Genomic DNA, 19,104 nt, shown 5'->3' with positions numbered 1-19,104 from the left:
GGTTTACTGGGAGCAGGGGATCTGGGAGAGGGTTAGTGGGAGGAGGGGATCTGGGAGAGGGTTCGTGGGAGGAGGGGATCTGGGAGAGGGTTATTGGGGGGAGGGGATCCGGGTGAGGGTTACTGGGAAGGGGATCGGGGAGAGGGTTAGAGGGGGGAAGGGATCTGGGAGAGCGTTACTGGGGAGGGAGATTACCAAGCAAGTGGGGGATGTAATACTTACATGGACAGAATGGGAGCCACCATATCCAGCGAGGCAATGAGAATTCCAAGCTCAGCTATGATTCCGGTTAGGAGAAGAGCCCAGGTTGGTTCACCATTCATTTTTCCATGTCCGAAAACCTGGAACAACAGGAGAAAGTGATCAGGAAGTGAGTGAGTGTGCGTGTGTCATTATCCAAGATCAGACTCTGATTGTGTGTCTGTAAGCGTGTGTGTGTGTGTCTGTGTCTTATTATCCAGGATCAGACTGTGTGTGTGTGTGTGTGTTATTATCCACGATCAGATTCTGTGTGTGTGTGTCTGTGTGTTATTATCCAGGATCAGACTGTGTGTGTGTGTCTGTGTGTTATTATCCAGGATCAATCTGTGTCTGTGTGTGTGTGTGTGTGTGTGTTTGTGTTATTATCCAGGATCAGACTGTGTGCGTGTGTGTCTGTGTGTTATTATCCACGATCAGACTGTGTGTGTGTGTGTGTGTGTGTGTTATTATCCAGGATCAGATTCTGTGTGTGTGTGTTATTATCCAGGATCAGACTGTGTGTGTGTGTGTGTGTGTGTGTGTGTGTTATTATCCAGGATCAGTCTGTGTGTGTGTGTGTCTGTGTGTTATTATCCAGGATCAGATTCTGTGTGTGTGTGTTATTATCCAGGATCAGACTGTGTGTGTGTGTGTGTGTTATTATCCAGGATCAGAGTTTGTGTGGGTGTGTTATTATCCAGGATCAGACTGTGTGTGTGTGTCTGTGTCTTATTATCCAGGATCAGACTGTGTGTGTGTGTGTGTGTGTGTTATTATCCAGGATCAGAGTTTGTGTGTGTGTGTTATTATCCAGGATCAATCTGTGTCTGTGTGTGTGTGTGAGTGTGTGTGTTATTATCCAGGATCAGACTCAGTGTGTGTGTGTGTCTGTGTTACTTTCCAGGATCAGACTGTGTGTGTGTGTTTGTGTTATTATCCAGGATCAGACTGTGTGTGTGTGTGTGTGTTATTATCCAGGATCAGACTGTGTGCGTGTGTTTGTGTTATTATCCAGGATCAGACTGTGTGTGTGTGTGTGTGTGTGTGTGTGTGTTATTATCCAGGATCAGATTCTGTGTGTGTGTGTTATTATCCAGGATCAGACTGTGTGTGTGTGTGTTATTATCCAGGATCAGAGTTTGTGTGTGTGTGTGTGTGTGTGTGTGTGTGTGTGTGAGTGTGTGTGTTATTATCCAGGATCAGACTCTGTTTTTCTATGGGTGTGTTATTATCCAGGATCAGACTCAGTGTGTGTGTGTGTCTGTGTGTTACTTTCCAGGATCAGACTGTGTGTGTGTGTGTGTGTGTGTTATTATCCAGGATCAGACTGTGTGTGTGTGTTTGTGTTATTATCCAGGATCAGATTCTGTGTGTGTGTGTGTGTCTGTGTGTTATTATCCACGATCAGACTGTGTGTGTGTGTGTGTTATTATCCAGGATCAGATTCTGTGTGTGTGTGTTATTATCCAGGATCAGACTGTGTGTGTGTGTGTGTGTGTGTGTTATTATCCAGGATCAGACTGTGTGTGTGTGTGTGTGTGTGTGTTATTATCCAGGATCAGAGTTTGTGTGTGTGTGTGTGTTATTATCCAGGATCAGACTCTGTTTTTCTATGGGTCTGTTATTATCCAGGATCAGACTCAGTGTGTGTGTGTGTGTGTGTTATTATCCAGGATCAGACTGTGTGTGTGTCTGTGTGTTATTATCCAGGATCAGTCTCTGTGTGTCTGTGTGTTATTATCCAGGATCAGACTGTGTGTGTGTGTCTGTGTTATTATCGAGGATCAGATTCGGTGTGTGTGTGTCTGTGTGTTATTATCCACGATCAGATTCGGTGTGTGTGTGTCTGTGTCTTATTATCCAGGATCAGATTGTGTGTGTGTGTGTGTGTGTGTTATTATCCAGGATCAGACTGTGTGTGTGTGTCTGTGTGTTATTATCCAGGATCAGACTGTGTGTGTGTGTCTGTGTGTTATTATCCACGATCAGATTCGGTGTGTGTGTGTCTGTGTCTTATTATCCAGGATCAGACTGTGTGTGTGTGTCTGTGTGTTATTATCCAGGATCAGACTGTGTGTGTGTGTCTGTGTCTTATTATCCAGGATCAGACTGTGTGTGTGTGTGTGTGTGTTTGTTGTTATTATCCAGGATCAGACTGTGTGTGTGTGTGTGTTATTATCCAGGATCAGACTGTGTGTGTGTGTGTGTTATTATCCACGATCAGACTGTGTGTGTGTGTGTGTGTTATTATCCAGGATCAGATTCTGTGTGTGTGTGTTATTATCCAGGATCAGACTGTGTGTGTGTGTGTTATTATCCAGGATCAGACTGTGTGTGTGTGTGTGTGTGTGTATGTTATTATCCAGGATCAGACTGTGTGTGTGTGTGTGTGTGTGTGTGTGTGTGTGTGAGTGTGTGTGTTATTATCCAGGATCAGACTCTGTTTTTCTATGGGTGTGTTATTATCCAGGATCAGACTCAGTGTGTGTGTGTGTCTGTGTGTTACTTTCCAGTATCAGACTGTGTGTGTGTGTGTGTGTTATTATCCACGATCAGACTGTGTGTGTGTGTGTTATTATCCAGGATCAGATTCTGTGTGTGTGTGTTATTATCCAGGATCAGACTGTGTGTGTGTGTGTGTATGTTATTATCCAGGATCAGAGTTTGTGTGTGTGTGTGTGTGTGTGTGTGTGAGTGTGTGTGTTATTATCCAGGATCAGACTCTGTTTTTCTATGGGTGTGTTATTATCCAGGATCAGACTCAGTGTGTGTGTGTGTCTGTGTGTTACTTTCCAGGATCAGACTGTGTGTGTGTGTGTGTGTGTGTGTTATTATCCAGGATCAGACTGTGTGTGTGTGTTTGTGTTATTATCCAGGATCAGACTGTGTGTGTGTGTTTGTGTTATTATCCAGGATCAGATTCTGTGTGTGTGTGTGTGTCTGTGTGTTATTATCCACGATCAGACTGTGTGTGTGTGTGTGTGTGTGTTATTATCCAGGATCAGATTCTGTGTGTGTGTGTTATTATCCAGGATCAGACTGTGTGTGTGTGTGTGTGTTATTATCCAGGATCAGACTGTGTGTGTGTGTGTGTGTGTGTGTGTGTGTTATTATCCAGGATCAGAGTTTGTGTGTGTGTGTGTGTGTGTGTGTGTGTGTGTGTGTGTTATTATCCAGGATCAGACTCTGTTTTTCTATGGGTGTGTTATTATCCAGGATCAGACTCAGTGTGTGTGTGTGTCTGTGTGTTACTTTCCAGGATCAGACTGTGTGTGTGTGTGTGTTATTATCCAGGATCAGACTGTGTGTGTGTGTCTGTGTTATTATCCAGGATCAGACTGTGTGTGTGTGTTTGTGTTATTATCCAGGATCAGATTCTGTGTGTGTGTGTGTGTGTGTGTGTGTGTGTGTGTGTTATTATCCAGGATCAGTCTCTGTGTGTGTGTGTGTGTGTGTGTTATTATCCAGGATCAGATTCTGTGTGTGTGTGTTATTATCCAGGATCAGACTGTGTGCGTGTGTGTGTGTTATTATCCAGGATCAGTCTCTGTGTGTGTGTGTGTGTGTGTTATTATCCAGGATCAGATTCTGTGTGTGTGTGTTATTATCCAGGATCAGACTGTGTGTGTGTGTGTGTGTGTTATTATCCAGGATCAGTCTCTGTGTGTGTGTGTCTGTGTGTTATTATCCACGATCAGACTGTGTGTGTGTGTGTGTTATTATCCAGGATCAGATTCTGTGTGTGTGTGTTATTATCCAGGATCAGACTGTGTGTGTGTGTGTGTGTGTGTGTGTGTGTGTGTGTTATTATCCAGGATCAGACTGTGTGTGTGTGTGTGTTATTATCCAGGATCAGACTGTGTGTGTGTGTGTGTTATTATCCAGGATCAGACTGTGTGTGTGTGTGTGTGTGTGTGTGTGTGTGTGTTATTATCCAGGATCAGAGTTTGTGTGTGTGTGTGTGTGTGTGTGTGTTATTATCCAGGATCAGAGTTTGTGTGTGTGTGTGTGTGTGTGTGTTATTATCCAGGATCAGACTGTGTGTGTGTGTGTGTTATTATCCAGGATCAGACTGTGTGTGTGTGTGTGTGTGTGTGTGTGTTATTATCCAGGATCAGAGTTTGTGTGTGTGTGTGTGTGTGTGTGTGTGTGTGTGTTATTATCCAGGATCAGACTCTGTTTTTCTATGGGTGTGTTATTATCCAGGATCAGACTCAGTGTGTGTGTGTGTCTGTGTGTTACTTTCCAGGATCAGACTGTGTGTGTGTGTGTGTGTGTGTGTGTGTGTGTGTGTGTGTTATTATCCAGGATCAGACTGTGTGCGTGTGTGTGTGTTATTATCCACGATCAGACTGTGTGTGTGTGTGTGTGTTATTATCCACGATCAGACTGTGTGTGTGTGTGTGTTATTATCCAGGATCAGATTCTGTGTGTGTGTGTGAGTGTGTGTGTTATTATCCAGGATCAGACTCTGTTTTTCTATGGGTGTGTTATTATCCAGGATCAGACTCAGTGTGTGTGTGTGTCTGTGTGTTACTTTCCAGGATCAGACTGTGTGTGTGTGTGTGTGTGTTATTATCCACGATCAGATTCTGTGTGTGTGTGTCTGTGTGTTATTATCCAGGATCAGACTGTGTGTGTGTGTCTGTGTGTTATTATCCAGGATCAATCTGTGTCTGTGTGTGTGTGTGTGTGTGTGTTTGTGTTATTATCCAGGATCAGACTGTGTGCGTGTGTGTCTGTGTGTTATTATCCACGATCAGACTGTGTGTGTGTGTGTGTGTGTGTGTTATTATCCAGGATCAGATTCTGTGTGTGTGTGTTATTATCCAGGATCAGACTGTGTGTGTGTGTGTGTGTGTGTGTGTGTGTTATTATCCAGGATCAGTCTGTGTGTGTGTGTGTCTGTGTGTTATTATCCAGGATCAGATTCTGTGTGTGTGTGTTATTATCCAGGATCAGACTGTGTGTGTGTGTGTGTGTTATTATCCAGGATCAGAGTTTGTGTGTGTGTGTTATTATCCAGGATCAGACTGTGTGTGTGTGTCTGTGTCTTATTATCCAGGATCAGACTGTGTGTGTGTGTGTGTGTGTGTTATTATCCAGGATCAGAGTTTGTGTGTGTGTGTTATTATCCAGGATCAATCTGTGTCTGTGTGTGTGTGTGAGTGTGTGTGTTATTATCCAGGATCAGACTCAGTGTGTGTGTGTGTCTGTGTTACTTTCCAGGATCAGACTGTGTGTGTGTGTTTGTGTTATTATCCAGGATCAGACTGTGTGTGTGTGTGTGTGTTATTATCCAGGATCAGACTGTGTGCGTGTGTTTGTGTTATTATCCAGGATCAGACTGTGTGTGTGTGTGTGTGTGTGTGTGTGTGTTATTATCCAGGATCAGATTCTGTGTGTGTGTGTTATTATCCAGGATCAGACTGTGTGTGTGTGTGTTATTATCCAGGATCAGAGTTTGTGTGTGTGTGTGTGTGTGTGTGTGTGTGTGTGTGAGTGTGTGTGTTATTATCCAGGATCAGACTCTGTTTTTCTATGGGTGTGTTATTATCCAGGATCAGACTCAGTGTGTGTGTGTGTCTGTGTGTTACTTTCCAGGATCAGACTGTGTGTGTGTGTGTGTGTGTGTTATTATCCAGGATCAGACTGTGTGTGTGTGTTTGTGTTATTATCCAGGATCAGATTCTGTGTGTGTGTGTGTGTCTGTGTGTTATTATCCACGATCAGACTGTGTGTGTGTGTGTGTTATTATCCAGGATCAGATTCTGTGTGTGTGTGTTATTATCCAGGATCAGACTGTGTGTGTGTGTGTGTGTGTGTGTTATTATCCAGGATCAGACTGTGTGTGTGTGTGTGTGTGTGTGTTATTATCCAGGATCAGAGTTTGTGTGTGTGTGTGTGTTATTATCCAGGATCAGACTCTGTTTTTCTATGGGTCTGTTATTATCCAGGATCAGACTCAGTGTGTGTGTGTGTGTGTGTTATTATCCAGGATCAGACTGTGTGTGTGTCTGTGTGTTATTATCCAGGATCAGTCTCTGTGTGTCTGTGTGTTATTATCCAGGATCAGACTGTGTGTGTGTGTCTGTGTTATTATCGAGGATCAGATTCGGTGTGTGTGTGTCTGTGTGTTATTATCCACGATCAGATTCGGTGTGTGTGTGTCTGTGTCTTATTATCCAGGATCAGATTGTGTGTGTGTGTGTGTGTGTGTTATTATCCAGGATCAGACTGTGTGTGTGTGTCTGTGTGTTATTATCCAGGATCAGACTGTGTGTGTGTGTCTGTGTGTTATTATCCACGATCAGATTCGGTGTGTGTGTGTCTGTGTCTTATTATCCAGGATCAGACTGTGTGTGTGTGTCTGTGTGTTATTATCCAGGATCAGACTGTGTGTGTGTGTCTGTGTCTTATTATCCAGGATCAGACTGTGTGTGTGTGTGTGTGTGTTTGTTGTTATTATCCAGGATCAGACTGTGTGTGTGTGTGTGTTATTATCCAGGATCAGACTGTGTGTGTGTGTGTGTTATTATCCACGATCAGACTGTGTGTGTGTGTGTGTGTTATTATCCAGGATCAGATTCTGTGTGTGTGTGTTATTATCCAGGATCAGACTGTGTGTGTGTGTGTTATTATCCAGGATCAGACTGTGTGTGTGTGTGTGTGTGTGTATGTTATTATCCAGGATCAGACTGTGTGTGTGTGTGTGTGTGTGTGTGTGTGTGTGTGAGTGTGTGTGTTATTATCCAGGATCAGACTCTGTTTTTCTATGGGTGTGTTATTATCCAGGATCAGACTCAGTGTGTGTGTGTGTCTGTGTGTTACTTTCCAGTATCAGACTGTGTGTGTGTGTGTGTGTTATTATCCACGATCAGACTGTGTGTGTGTGTGTTATTATCCAGGATCAGATTCTGTGTGTGTGTGTTATTATCCAGGATCAGACTGTGTGTGTGTGTGTGTATGTTATTATCCAGGATCAGAGTTTGTGTGTGTGTGTGTGTGTGTGTGTGTGAGTGTGTGTGTTATTATCCAGGATCAGACTCTGTTTTTCTATGGGTGTGTTATTATCCAGGATCAGACTCAGTGTGTGTGTGTGTCTGTGTGTTACTTTCCAGGATCAGACTGTGTGTGTGTGTGTGTGTGTGTGTTATTATCCAGGATCAGACTGTGTGTGTGTGTTTGTGTTATTATCCAGGATCAGACTGTGTGTGTGTGTTTGTGTTATTATCCAGGATCAGATTCTGTGTGTGTGTGTGTGTCTGTGTGTTATTATCCACGATCAGACTGTGTGTGTGTGTGTGTGTGTGTTATTATCCAGGATCAGATTCTGTGTGTGTGTGTTATTATCCAGGATCAGACTGTGTGTGTGTGTGTGTGTTATTATCCAGGATCAGACTGTGTGTGTGTGTGTGTGTGTGTGTGTGTGTTATTATCCAGGATCAGAGTTTGTGTGTGTGTGTGTGTGTGTGTGTGTGTGTGTGTGTTATTATCCAGGATCAGACTCTGTTTTTCTATGGGTGTGTTATTATCCAGGATCAGACTCAGTGTGTGTGTGTGTCTGTGTGTTACTTTCCAGGATCAGACTGTGTGTGTGTGTGTGTTATTATCCAGGATCAGACTGTGTGTGTGTGTCTGTGTTATTATCCAGGATCAGACTGTGTGTGTGTGTTTGTGTTATTATCCAGGATCAGATTCTGTGTGTGTGTGTGTGTGTGTGTGTGTGTGTGTGTGTTATTATCCAGGATCAGTCTCTGTGTGTGTGTGTGTGTGTGTGTTATTATCCAGGATCAGATTCTGTGTGTGTGTGTTATTATCCAGGATCAGACTGTGTGCGTGTGTGTGTGTTATTATCCAGGATCAGTCTCTGTGTGTGTGTGTGTGTGTGTTATTATCCAGGATCAGATTCTGTGTGTGTGTGTTATTATCCAGGATCAGACTGTGTGTGTGTGTGTGTGTGTTATTATCCAGGATCAGTCTCTGTGTGTGTGTGTCTGTGTGTTATTATCCACGATCAGACTGTGTGTGTGTGTGTGTTATTATCCAGGATCAGATTCTGTGTGTGTGTGTTATTATCCAGGATCAGACTGTGTGTGTGTGTGTGTGTGTGTGTGTGTGTGTGTGTTATTATCCAGGATCAGACTGTGTGTGTGTGTGTGTTATTATCCAGGATCAGACTGTGTGTGTGTGTGTGTTATTATCCAGGATCAGACTGTGTGTGTGTGTGTGTGTGTGTGTGTGTGTGTGTTATTATCCAGGATCAGAGTTTGTGTGTGTGTGTGTGTGTGTGTGTGTTATTATCCAGGATCAGAGTTTGTGTGTGTGTGTGTGTGTGTGTGTTATTATCCAGGATCAGACTGTGTGTGTGTGTGTGTTATTATCCAGGATCAGACTGTGTGTGTGTGTGTGTGTGTGTGTGTGTTATTATCCAGGATCAGAGTTTGTGTGTGTGTGTGTGTGTGTGTGTGTGTGTGTGTTATTATCCAGGATCAGACTCTGTTTTTCTATGGGTGTGTTATTATCCAGGATCAGACTCAGTGTGTGTGTGTGTCTGTGTGTTACTTTCCAGGATCAGACTGTGTGTGTGTGTGTGTGTGTGTGTGTGTGTGTGTGTGTGTTATTATCCAGGATCAGACTGTGTGCGTGTGTGTGTGTTATTATCCACGATCAGACTGTGTGTGTGTGTGTGTGTTATTATCCACGATCAGACTGTGTGTGTGTGTGTGTTATTATCCAGGATCAGATTCTGTGTGTGTGTGTGAGTGTGTGTGTTATTATCCAGGATCAGACTCTGTTTTTCTATGGGTGTGTTATTATCCAGGATCAGACTCAGTGTGTGTGTGTGTCTGTGTGTTACTTTCCAGGATCAGACTGTGTGTGTGTGTGTGTGTGTTATTATCCACGATCAGATTCTGTGTGTGTGTGTCTGTGTGTTATTATCCAGGATCAGACTGTGTGTGTGTGTCTGTGTGTTATTATCCAGGATCAATCTGTGTCTGTGTGTGTGTGTGTGTGTGTGTTTGTGTTATTATCCAGGATCAGACTGTGTGCGTGTGTGTCTGTGTGTTATTATCCACGATCAGACTGTGTGTGTGTGTGTGTGTGTGTGTTATTATCCAGGATCAGATTCTGTGTGTGTGTGTTATTATCCAGGATCAGACTGTGTGTGTGTGTGTGTGTGTGTGTGTGTGTTATTATCCAGGATCAGTCTGTGTGTGTGTGTGTCTGTGTGTTATTATCCAGGATCAGATTCTGTGTGTGTGTGTTATTATCCAGGATCAGACTGTGTGTGTGTGTGTGTGTTATTATCCAGGATCAGAGTTTGTGTGTGTGTGTTATTATCCAGGATCAGACTGTGTGTGTGTGTCTGTGTCTTATTATCCAGGATCAGACTGTGTGTGTGTGTGTGTGTGTGTTATTATCCAGGATCAGAGTTTGTGTGTGTGTGTTATTATCCAGGATCAATCTGTGTCTGTGTGTGTGTGTGAGTGTGTGTGTTATTATCCAGGATCAGACTCAGTGTGTGTGTGTGTCTGTGTTACTTTCCAGGATCAGACTGTGTGTGTGTGTTTGTGTTATTATCCAGGATCAGACTGTGTGTGTGTGTGTGTGTTATTATCCAGGATCAGACTGTGTGCGTGTGTTTGTGTTATTATCCAGGATCAGACTGTGTGTGTGTGTGTGTGTGTGTGTGTGTGTTATTATCCAGGATCAGATTCTGTGTGTGTGTGTTATTATCCAGGATCAGACTGTGTGTGTGTGTGTTATTATCCAGGATCAGAGTTTGTGTGTGTGTGTGTGTGTGTGTGTGTGTGTGTGAGTGTGTGTGTTATTATCCAGGATCAGACTCTGTTTTTCTATGGGTGTGTTATTATCCAGGATCAGACTCAGTGTGTGTGTGTGTCTGTGTGTTACTTTCCAGGATCAGACTGTGTGTGTGTGTGTGTGTGTGTTATTATCCAGGATCAGACTGTGTGTGTGTGTTTGTGTTATTATCCAGGATCAGATTCTGTGTGTGTGTGTGTGTCTGTGTGTTATTATCCACGATCAGACTGTGTGTGTGTGTGTGTTATTATCCAGGATCAGATTCTGTGTGTGTGTGTTATTATCCAGGATCAGACTGTGTGTGTGTGTGTGTGTGTGTTATTATCCAGGATCAGACTGTGTGTGTGTGTGTGTGTGTGTGTTATTATCCAGGATCAGAGTTTGTGTGTGTGTGTGTGTTATTATCCAGGATCAGACTCTGTTTTTCTATGGGTCTGTTATTATCCAGGATCAGACTCAGTGTGTGTGTGTGTGTGTGTTATTATCCAGGATCAGACTGTGTGTGTGTCTGTGTGTTATTATCCAGGATCAGTCTCTGTGTGTCTGTGTGTTATTATCCAGGATCAGACTGTGTGTGTGTGTCTGTGTTATTATCGAGGATCAGATTCGGTGTGTGTGTGTCTGTGTGTTATTATCCACGATCAGATTCGGTGTGTGTGTGTCTGTGTCTTATTATCCAGGATCAGATTGTGTGTGTGTGTGTGTGTGTGTTATTATCCAGGATCAGACTGTGTGTGTGTGTCTGTGTGTTATTATCCAGGATCAGACTGTGTGTGTGTGTCTGTGTGTTATTATCCACGATCAGATTCGGTGTGTGTGTGTCTGTGTCTTATTATCCAGGATCAGACTGTGTGTGTGTGTCTGTGTGTTATTATCCAGGATCAGACTGTGTGTGTGTGTCTGTGTCTTATTATCCAGGATCAGACTGTGTGTGTGTGTGTGTGTGTTTGTTGTTATTATCCAGGATCAGACTGTGTGTGTGTGTGTGTTATTATCCAGGATCAGACTGTGTGTGTGTGTGTGTTATTATCCACGATCAGACTGTGTGTGTGTGTGTGTGTTATTATCCAGGATCAGATTCTGTGTGTGTGTGTTATTATCCAGGATCAGACTGTGTGTGTGTGTGTTATTATCCAGGATCAGACTGTGTGTGTGTGTGTGTGTGTGTGTATGTTATTATCCAGGATCAGACTGTGTGTGTGTGTGTGTGTGTGTGTGTGTGTGTGAGTGTGTGTGTTATTATCCAGGATCAGACTCTGTTTTTCTATGGGTGTGTTATTATCCAGGATCAGACTCAGTGTGTGTGTGTGTCTGTGTGTTACTTTCCAGTATCAGACTGTGTGTGTGTGTGTTATTATCCACGATCAGACTGTGTGTGTGTGTGTTATTATCCAGGATCAGATTCTGTGTGTGTGTGTTATTATCCAGGATCAGACTGTGTGTGTGTGTGTGTATGTTATTATCCAGGATCAGAGTTTGTGTGTGTGTGTGTGTGTGTGTGTGTGAGTGTGTGTGTTATTATCCAGGATCAGACTCTGTTTTTCTATGGGTGTGTTATTATCCAGGATCAGACTCAGTGTGTGTGTGTGTCTGTGTGTTACTTTCCAGGATCAGACTGTGTGTGTGTGTGTGTGTGTGTTATTATCCAGGATCAGACTGTGTGTGTGTGTTTGTGTTATTATCCAGGATCAGACTGTGTGTGTGTGTTTGTGTTATTATCCAGGATCAGATTCTGTGTGTGTGTGTGTGTCTGTGTGTTATTATCCACGATCAGACTGTGTGTGTGTGTGTGTGTGTGTTATTATCCAGGATCAGATTCTGTGTGTGTGTGTTATTATCCAGGATCAGACTGTGTGTGTGTGTGTGTGTTATTATCCAGGATCAGACTGTGTGTGTGTGTGTGTGTGTGTGTGTGTGTTATTATCCAGGATCAGAGTTTGTGTGTGTGTGTGTGTGTGTGTGTGTGTGTGTGTGTTATTATCCAGGATCAGACTCTGTTTTTCTATGGGTGTGTTATTATCCAGGATCAGACTCAGTGTGTGTGTGTGTCTGTGTGTTACTTTCCAGGATCAGACTGTGTGTGTGTGTGTGTTATTATCCAGGATCAGACTGTGTGTGTGTGTCTGTGTTATTATCCAGGATCAGACTGTGTGTGTGTGTTTGTGTTATTATCCAGGATCAGATTCTGTGTGTGTGTGTGTGTGTGTGTGTGTGTGTGTTATTATCCAGGATCAGTCTCTGTGTGTGTGTGTGTGTGTGTTATTATCCAGGATCAGATTCTGTGTGTGTGTGTTATTATCCAGGATCAGACTGTGTGCGTGTGTGTGTGTTATTATCCAGGATCAGTCTCTGTGTGTGTGTGTGTGTGTGTTATTATCCAGGATCAGATTCTGTGTGTGTGTGTTATTATCCAGGATCAGACTGTGTGTGTGTGTGTGTGTGTTATTATCCAGGATCAGTCTCTGTGTGTGTGTGTCTGTGTGTTATTATCCACGATCAGACTGTGTGTGTGTGTGTGTTATTATCCAGGATCAGATTCTGTGTGTGTGTGTTATTATCCAGGATCAGACTGTGTGTGTGTGTGTGTGTGTGTGTGTGTGTGTGTGTTATTATCCAGGATCAGAGTTTGTGTGTGTGTGTGTGTGTGTGTGTGTGTGTGTTATTATCCAGGATCAGAGTTTGTGTGTGTGTGTGTGTGTGTGTGTGTGTGTTATTATCCAGGATCAGACTGTGTGTGTGTGTGTGTTATTATCCAGGATCAGACTGTGTGTGTGTGTGTGTGTGTGTGTGTGTTATTATCCAGGATCAGAGTTTGTGTGTGTGTGTGTGTGTGTGTGTGTGTGTGTGTTATTATCCAGGATCAGACTCTGTTTTTCTATGGGTGTGTTATTATCCAGGATCAGACTCAGTGTGTGTGTGTGTCTGTGTGTTACTTTCCAGGATCAGACTGTGTGTGTGTGTGTGTGTGTGTGTGTGTGTGTGTTATTATCCAGGATCAGACTGTGTGCGTGTGTGTGTGTTATTATCCACGATCAGACTGTGTGTGTGTGTGTGTGTTATTATCCACGATCAGACTGTGTGTGTGTGTGTGTTATTATCCAGGATCAGATTCTGTGTGTGTGTGTGAGTGTGTGTGTTATTATCCAGGATCAGACTCTGTTTTTCTATGGGTGTGTTATTATCCAGGATCAGACTCAGTGTGTGTGTGTGTCTGTGTGTTACTTTCCAGGATCAGACTGTGTGTGTGTGTGTGTGTGTGTGTGTGTGTGTGTGTTATTATCCAGGATCAGACTGTGTGTGTGTGTTTGTGTTATTATCCAGGATCAGACTGTGTGTGTGTGTTTGTGTTATTATCCAGGATCAGATTCTGTGTCTGTGTGTTACTTTCCAGGATCAGACTGTGTGTGTGTGTGTGTGTGTGTGTGTTATTATCCACGATCAGACTGTGTGTGTGTGTGTGTTATTATCCACGATCAGACTGTGTGTGTGTGTGTGTTATTATCCACGATCAGACTGTGTGTGTGTGTGTGTGTGTGTGTGTTATTATCCAGGATCAGACTGTGTGTGTGTCTGTGTGTTATTATCCAGGATCAGACTGTGTGTGTGTCTGTGTGTTATTATCCAGGATCAGTCTCTGTGTGTCTGTGTGTTATTATCCAGGATCAGACTGTGTGTGTGTGTCTGTGTGTTATTATCCAGGATCAGACTGTGTGTGTGTGTGTGTGTGTGTTATTATCCAGGATCAGACTGTGTGTGTGTGTCTGTGTGTTATTATCCAGGATCAGACTGTGTGTGTGTGTCTGTGTGTTATTATCCACGATCAGATTCGGTGTGTGTGTGTCTGTGTGTTATTATCCAGGATCAGACTGTGTGTGTGTGTCTGTGTCTTATTATCCAGGATCAGACTGTGTGTGTGTGTCTGTGTCTTATTATCCAGGATCAGACTGTGTGTGTGTGTGTGTGTGTGTTTGTTGTTATTATCCAGGATCAGACTGTGTGTGTGTGTGTGTGTGTGTGTGTGTGTGTTATTATCCAGGATCAGACTGTGTGTGTGTGTGTGTTATTATCCACGATCAGACTGTGTGTGTGTGTGTGTTATTATCCAGGATCAGATTCTGTGTGTGTGTGTTATTATCCAGGATCAGACTGTGTGTGTGTGTGTTATTATCCAGGATCAGACTGTGTGTGTGTGTGTGTGTGTGTGTGTGTGTGTTATTATCCAGGATCAGACTCTGTTTTTCTATGGGTGTGTTATTATCCAGGATCAGACTCAGTGTGTGTGTGTGTGTCTGTGTGTTACTTTCCAGGATCAGACTGTGTGTGTGTGTGTGTGTTATTATCCAGGATCAGACTGTGTGTGTGTGTTTGTGTTATTATCCAGGATCAGACTGTGTGTGTGTGTTTGTGTTATTATCCAGGATCAGATTCTGTGTGTGTGTGGATGTGTGTGTGTGTTATTATCCAGGATCAGACTGTGTGCGTGTGTGTGTGTTATTATCCAGGGTCAGTCTCTGTGTGTGTGTGTCTGTGTGTTATTATGAACGATCAGACTGTGTGTGTGTGTGTGTGTTATTATCCAGGATCAGTCTCTGTGTGTGTGTGTCTGTGTGTTATTATCCAAGATCAGACTGTGTGTGTGTGTGTGTGTTATTATCCAGGATCAGATTCTGTGTGTGTGTGTTATTATCCAGGATCAGACTGTGTGTGTGTGTGTGTGTGTGTGTGTGTTATTATCCAGGATCAGTCTCTGTGTGTGTGTGTGTGTGTGTTATTATCCACGATCAGACTGTGTGTGTGTGTGTGTTATTATCCAGGATCAGATTCTGTGTGTGTGTGTTATTATCCAGGATCAGACTGTGTGTGTGTGTGTGTGTGTTATTATCCAGGATCAGACTGTGTGTGTGTGTGTGTGTGTGTGTGTTATTATTATCCAGGATCAGAGTTTGTGTGTGTGTGTGTGTGAGTGTGTGTGTTATTATCCAGGATCAGACTCTGTTTTTCTATGGGTGTGTTATTATCCAGGATCAGACTCAGTGTGTGTGTGTGTCTGTGTGTTACTTTCCAGGATCAGACTGTGTGTGTGTGTGTGTGTGTGTGTGTGTTATTATCCAGGATCAGACTGTGTGTGTGTGTTTGTGTTATTATCCAGGATCAGACTGTGTGTGTGTGTTTGTGTTATTATCCAGGATCAGATTCTGTGTCTGTGTGTTACTTTCCAGGATCAGACTGTGTGTGTGTGTGTGTGTGTGTGTGTGTGTGTGTGTTATTATCCACGATCAGACTGTGTGTGTGTGTGTGTTATTATCCACGATCAGACTGTGTGTGTGTGTGTGTTATTATTCACGATCAGACTGTGTGTGTGTGTGTGTGTGTGTGTGTGTGTGTGTGTGTTATTATCCAGGATCAGACTGTGTGCGTGTGTGTGTGTGTTATTATCCAGGATCAGTCTCTGTGTGTGTGTGTCTGTGTGTTATTATCCGGGATCAGTCTCTCTGTGTCTGTGTGTTATTATCCAGGATCAGACTGTGTGTGTGTGTCTGTGTTATTATCGAGGATCAGATTCGGTGTGTGTGTGTCTGTGTGTTATTATCCACGATCAGATTCGGTGTGTGTGTGTCTGTGTCTTATTATCCAGGATCAGATTGTGTGTGTGTGTGTGTGTGTGTTATTATCCAGGATCAGACTGTGTGTGTGTGTCTGTGTGTTATTATCCAGGATCAGACTGTGTGTGTGTGTCTGTGTGTTATTATCCAGGATCAGACTGTGTGTGTGTGTGTGTTATTATCCAGGATCAGACTGTGTGTGTGTGTCTGTGTGTTATTATCCAGGATCAGACTGTGTGTGTGTGTCTGTGTGTTATTATCCACGATCAGATTCGGTGTGTGTGTGTCTGTGTGTTATTATCCAGGATCAGACTGTGTGTGTGTGTGTGTGTGTGTGTTTGTTGTTATTATCCAGGATCAGACTGTGTGTGTGTGTGTGTTATTATCCAGGATCAGACTGTGTGCGTGTGTGTGTGTGTTATTATCCAGGATCAGTCTCTGTGTGTGTGTGGCTGTGTGTTATTATCCACGATCAGATTCGGTGTGTGTGTGTCTGTGTGTTATTATCCAGGATCAGACTGTGTGTGTGTGTGTGTGTGTGTGTGTTTGTTGTTATTATCCAGGATCAGACTGTGTGTGTGTGTGTGTTATTATCCAGGATCAGACTGTGTGTGTGTGTCTGTGTGTTATTATCGAGGATCAGATTCGGTGTGTGTGTGTCTGTGTCTTATTATCCAGGATCAGATTGTGTGTGTGTGTGTGTTATTATCCAGGATCAGACTGTGTGTGTGTGTCTGTGTGTTATTACCCAGGATCAGACTGTGTGTGTGTGTTATTATCCAGTATCAGACTGTGTGTGTGTGTTATTATCCAGGATCAGACTGTGTGTGTGTGTCTGTGTGTTATTATCCAGGATCAGACTGTGTGTGTGTGTGTGTGTTATTATCCAGGATCAGACTGTGTGTGTGTGTCTGTGTGTTATTATCCACGATCAGATTCGGTGTGTGTGTGTCTGTGTCTTATTATCCAGGATCAGATTGTGTGTGTGTGTGTGTTATTATCCAGGATCAGACTGTGTGTGTGTGTCTGTGTCTTATTATCCAGGATCAGACTGTGTGTGTGTGTGTGTGTGTGTGTGTGTGTTTGTTGTTATTATCCAGGATCAGACTGTGTATGTGTGCGTGTGTGTGTTAATATCCACATCAGATTGTGTGTGTGTGTGTGCGTGCGTGTGTTAATATCCACATCAGATTCTGTGTGTGTGTGTGTGTGTTATTATCCACGATCAGACTGTGCATGTATGTGTGTGTGTGTGTGTGTGTTATTATCCACGATCAGACTGTGCATGTATGTGTGTGTGTGTGTGTTATTATCCACGATCAGATTCTGTGTGTGTGTGTGTTATTATCCAGGATCAGACTGTGTGTGTCTGTGTGTTATTATCCGCGATCAGATTCTGTGTGTGTGTGTGTTATTATCCAGGATCAGACTGTGTGTGTCTGTGTGTTATTATCCGCGATCAGATTCTGTGTGTCTGTGTGTTATTATCCAGGATCAGACTGTGTGTATGTGTGTGTGTGTTATTATCCAGGATCAGACTGTGTGTATGTGTGTGTGTGTTATTATCCAGGATCAGACTATGTGTGTCTGTGTGTTATTATCCGCGATCAGATTCTGTGTGTCTGTGTGTTATTATCCAGGATCAGACTGTGTGTGTGTGTGTGAGTTATTATCCAAGATCAGACTGTGTGTATGTGTGTGTGTGTTATTATCCAGGATCAGACTGTGTGCGTGTGTGTGTGTGTGTGTGCGTGTGTTAATATCCACGATCAGATTCTGTGTGTGTGTGATTATCCAGGATCAGACTGTGTGTGTGTGTGTGTGTGTGTTATTATCCAGGATCAGTCTCTGTGTGTGTGTGTCTGTGTGTTATTATCCACGATCAGACTGTGTGTGTGTGTGTGTGTTATTATCCAGGATCAGATTCTGTGTGTGTGTGTTATTATCCAGGATCAGACTGTGTGTGTGTGTGTGTGTGTGTTATTATCCAAGATCAGACTGTGTGTGTGTGTGTGTTATTATCCAGGATCAGATTCTGTGTGTGTGTGTTATTATCCAGGATCAGACTGTGTGTGTGTGTGTGTGTGTGTTATTATCCAGGATCAGACTGTGTGTGTGTGTGTGTGTGTGTTATTATCCAGGATCAGACTGTGTGTGTGTGTGTGTGTGTGTGTGTGTGTGTGTGTGTGTTATTATCCAGGATCAGAGTTTGTGTGTGTGTGTGTGTGAGTGTGTGTGTTATTATCCAGGATCAGACTCTGTTTTTCAATGGGTGTGTTATTATCCAGGATCAGACTCAGTGTGTGTGTGTGTCTGTGTGTTACTTTCCAGGATCAGACTGTGTGTGTGTGTGTGTGTGTTATTATCCAGGATCAGACTGTGTGTGTGTGTTTGTGTTATTATCCAGGATCAGACTGTGTGTGTGTGTTTGTGTTATTATCCAGGTTCAGATTCTGTGTGTGTGTGGATGTGTGTGTGTGTTATTATCCAGGATCAGACTGTGTGCGTGTGTGTGTGTTATTATCCAGGGTCAGTCTCTGTGTGTGTGTGTCTGTGTGTTATTATCCACGATCAGACTGTGTGTGTGTGTGTGTGTGTTATTATCCAGGATCAGACTGTGTGCGTGTGTGTGTGTTATTATCCAGGATCAGTCTCTGTGTGTGTGTGTGTCTGTGTGTTATTATCCAAGATCAGACTGTGTGTGTGTGTGTGTTATTATCCAGGATCAGATTCTGTGTGTGTGTGTTATTATCCAGGATCAGACTGTGTGTGTGTGTGTGTGTGTTATTATCCAGGATCAGACTGTGTGTGTGTGTGTGTGTGTGTGTGTGTGTGTGTTATTATCCAGGATCAGAGTTTGTGTGTGTGTGTGTGTGAGTGTGTGTGTTATTATCCAGGATCAGACTCTGTTTTTCTATGGGTGTGTTATTATCCAGGATCAGACTCAGTGTGTGTGTGTGTCTGTGTGTTACTTTCCAGGATCAGACTGTGTGTGTGTGTGTGTGTGTGTGTGTTATTATCCAGGATCAGACTGTGTGTGTGTGTTTGTGTTATTATCCAGGATCAGACTGTGTGTGTGTGTTTGTGTTATTATCCAGGATCAGATTCTGTGTCTGTGTGTTACTTTCCAGGATCAGACTGTGTGTGTGTGTGTGTGTGTGTGTGTTATTATCCACGATCAGACTGTGTGTGTGTGTGTGTGTTATTATCCACGATCAGACTGTGTGTGTGTGTGTGTTATTATCCACGATCAGACTGTGTGTGTGTGTGTGTGTGTGTGTGTGTGTTATTATCCAGGATCAGTCTCTGTGTGTGTGTGTCTGTGTGTTATTATCCACGATCAGACTGTGTGTGTGTGTGTGTTATTATCCAGGATCAGATTCTGTGTGTGTGTGTTATTATCCAGGATCAGACTGTGTGTGTGTGTGTGTGT

The 19,104-nt window shown here is 43.2% G+C and overlaps 1 long non-coding RNA gene across 1 annotated transcript in view; it reads right to left on the bottom strand.

Moving 5' to 3' along the window:
- Positions 1 to 226: 226 nt before the first annotated feature.
- LOC137359167 (uncharacterized) overlaps positions 227 to 19,104 on the bottom strand; it is a 70,681-nt gene continuing 51,803 nt past the window's right edge. Inside the window, exon 3 of the long non-coding RNA XR_010971471.1 lies at positions 227 to 341. This is a non-coding gene — a long non-coding RNA (uncharacterized lncRNA). The remainder of the gene's footprint in view (positions 342 to 19,104) is intronic.

This window comes from Heterodontus francisci, unplaced genomic scaffold (genome assembly GCF_036365525.1).
Source record: "Heterodontus francisci isolate sHetFra1 unplaced genomic scaffold, sHetFra1.hap1 HAP1_SCAFFOLD_1354, whole genome shotgun sequence".
Lineage (NCBI taxonomy): Eukaryota > Metazoa > Chordata > Chondrichthyes > Heterodontiformes > Heterodontidae > Heterodontus > Heterodontus francisci.
This window is presented reverse-complemented; position numbering and strand designations above follow the sequence as displayed.